The 3,189-nt window shown below is 31.3% G+C and overlaps 1 pseudogene; it reads right to left on the reverse strand.

Moving 5' to 3' along the window:
* Positions 1–2,898, reverse strand: part of LOC140919420 (uncharacterized) — a 24,968-nt pseudogene extending 22,070 nt beyond the window's left edge.
* Positions 2,899–3,189: the final 291 nt, after the last annotated feature.

Below are 3,189 nucleotides of genomic sequence, written 5' to 3' on the forward strand. Positions count from 1 at the left end.
GTATAAAGTACACGAGGAGAACACGCAAACAATCAAATTATCACAATCTCAAAACAGTCAAGTGTATAATATCAGCGACTTATCAAATTCATTCATAATAAGACAATCAAAATAATGAAATGCTATGCATGTCCTATACTCTATACTTCATCATTTGGTACCATTCTACTCTGAAGTACTTGGTTAGGAGGCCTGATACTATGCCACTACAAGAGTGGACGGACAATTCATGAATGGCCAAGTCCTCATAGATCCCCTCAACTCAACCCGAGACACATATACGCGACAGTCGGGGTACTCTTGTGTTGCACGGTAGTTCCCGGCCTTAGGGAATAACCCACTAATCCACTTAGGAATTCCCCACTAGGTGTACCCCCAAGGTCTATCAGTCTTACCTTACAGTTCGACTGTAGCCCTCCACGATCAGGCTCATTCAGTTGTACTTCCCCGAATCACTAGGTTTGTCAGATCCTCCCTATATGATGACAAAACAATCCTAACTCCAAATCTACAACACTTATCTCATACTTACTCGATCATCACTACTCACTAAGTTTCAGTTTGACTTCACAATATTCGTCATTATATATCTTTATCAGTCAATCACAATAAAATCACAATATTTGGTTTACACTACTCACAATACACAATCCAATTTCATCAATCACATAATAAGGAATTCAATCGGTGATGAATCACAATATTGTAGCTTAATGAATTTGACCTTGAACTTGATTCCATGTTTATTTTCATGCTACGGTATCTTATTTCGTTAGCGAGTAATAACCATATCAAAACATTTCTCCCTAATATTGTTTTTCATTATTATTGAAAAATTTAAAGAGATTATATTGAGTGAATTTAACATTCTTCAAACTAAAGAATTTTTTTACATAAAGTTAATATTTTAATTAAATTGAACAACATAATAATCAAAATAATAGTCAAATTAATCTATTTTTGGATTAGCTATAAAAAAGGAAGGATACTTGTTTAATTGGTATTATGAATTTCTAATTGTCTGAAGAAGTAAGGGAGAAGAAGGAGGCATACCTAATGTGGTTGATCTTGGGAGGCGGCTGTTGCTACTTTTGCTTTCCCTAATTTTTGCTTTCCTTAATTTTTGCTTTCCCTAATTTTTTGCTTTCCGGTAACCACCTTGTGCTGATCTATATATATATATATACTTATAGTATAATAGCCTAGGTTTTATTATTATTATTATTATTATTATTATTATTATTATTATTATTATTATTATTATCCCATTCTATTAGTGCTAAAGGTAACAACTAATGTAACGACACAATTTTACTCATCGTATTATTTTATACATACATATATATGTATACATATTTTATTTTATTTATTTTTATAAGTTGAATATAGTTACTATTGATGAATTAAATCAAATACTAAGACAACACACAAGACACACCTAAAGAAATTAGGACACATATTAACACTCATAAAAAAAATAGTATTGTATCATTATATTATTTAAAATAAGGTAATGAGAAATTTGGGTGTTACATGAATAACTGAATTTCATTTTTTTATTATGTCACACTTGAATCTTTGAATTTCTTAGATCATTCTATGATGAGAAACAAAATAAGTTTTGCCTTTAATCCCGATGCCCACCATAAACTTATAGGTTAAAGCGACACATGAAAATTGTGGTAAGCAGAGGAGGAGTGCAAATTATGTGTCTTCAAGACCTGCTTCACAAACTTTGTATGACTTTAACTAATGACTTTCGAATCTTACATTCTTATTTTTACTATGCTAAATTTTTTTGTTCCCTTATACACACACTCTTTTGTTTTTTAATTTAGAAGCTCAAGAACCAAATCTGCGAACATTGGGTCAGTTCCGACAAGCTAGGTTTTGAAGGAAGCAATTAATTCATTTAAGAAGACTCACCACCTTCCTTCACAATAGTAGAAATATTGGTATTTATTTACTGTTATTCTCTTTTGTTCTTATGGTTTCAGTTTAAAGATACCTTGATTTTTTGTTTCTTTGTGCAGTTTGATTGTTAATTCTATGGTTGTGTGTCGTATATAATATCTTTAATGACCTTCTTTCCATCAGATTCATGTTTTAATTGAAAGAGCAAATTAGGGAAATCGGGATTTATGAGTGAATGAATAGTTGATAGATTTTTAAAATGAGATAAATAGATAGATGGATAAATACCGTTTTAGAAAATAGTTCATCTCAGTAAGGTCTATCAAAAGCAGGGTCTCAAAGGAAATTAGAATAAAAAGGTGTTGAGAGATCTTGGAGAAGACCATGAGTGAATCACCTCCACCTCTATATGCTACTGCGATCATATTTTCAAAAACAATAACTGCATATGATCATAGAATTACAATGAATGATTTATAAAATAAACCAGAAGCAAAATAGAAATGAATAAAAACTGACTATACCGGCCCAAATCCCCCTTCACCAATCTTATTTGCAGGGTCAAAGTCATTAGTGCCTACTTTAATTTATCTTACGCTAAAATAAATTGTTTTAAGATCAAGAAGGTCTACAACATAGAAGATTTTCAAGTAAATCACCATTCGGATTATAAAAAAATTGGCAAGAGAATAAAATAAAGGCAATAAAAAAAAAAACAATTCCAGCAATGGCTCCAACAAAGTTGAAATGCTTATAGAAAATGACAAAGCATGGCAGTCGAAAGAAACATGGAAAACAAATAATAAACACAAACTTACTTGGTGTTATTGTGATATCAGATATAAGAGGTTCATATACACCTCTATCATGAATGGCAGTGGTTCATTTCCCTGCTCAATACATGTGAATTTCCAAGGCGTTGTGATCGACATCGACATCGAATTCCTTAGTGATTCCGTTTCCAACTCCACCAACTTCATCCATAATGTTAAAATTTTTCAAATATTTAAAACCGTGTGAAGATGTAACATTTTAAATTTATACCTTCAGTTTAGGACATTTAGTTTCTACAAATATAAGAATCAACAAAAATAAACAAAATAACTTCGCCTTTGTGCTCACTTGAATTGAAACGTCAAATATGCATCTTCCAAGATTGTTAAAAGTTTGGTCATCAAAAACATTATCTCAACAAAGTGCAGCTCACTTTATTATTTAAAAAGAGGTGTATTTCATGAACCTAGGAAGGATTTCATAGTTGGAACTTCTTATTTT

This window comes from Cicer arietinum, chromosome 2, assembly GCF_000331145.2.
Source record: "Cicer arietinum cultivar CDC Frontier isolate Library 1 chromosome 2, Cicar.CDCFrontier_v2.0, whole genome shotgun sequence".
NCBI lineage: Eukaryota > Viridiplantae > Streptophyta > Magnoliopsida > Fabales > Fabaceae > Cicer > Cicer arietinum.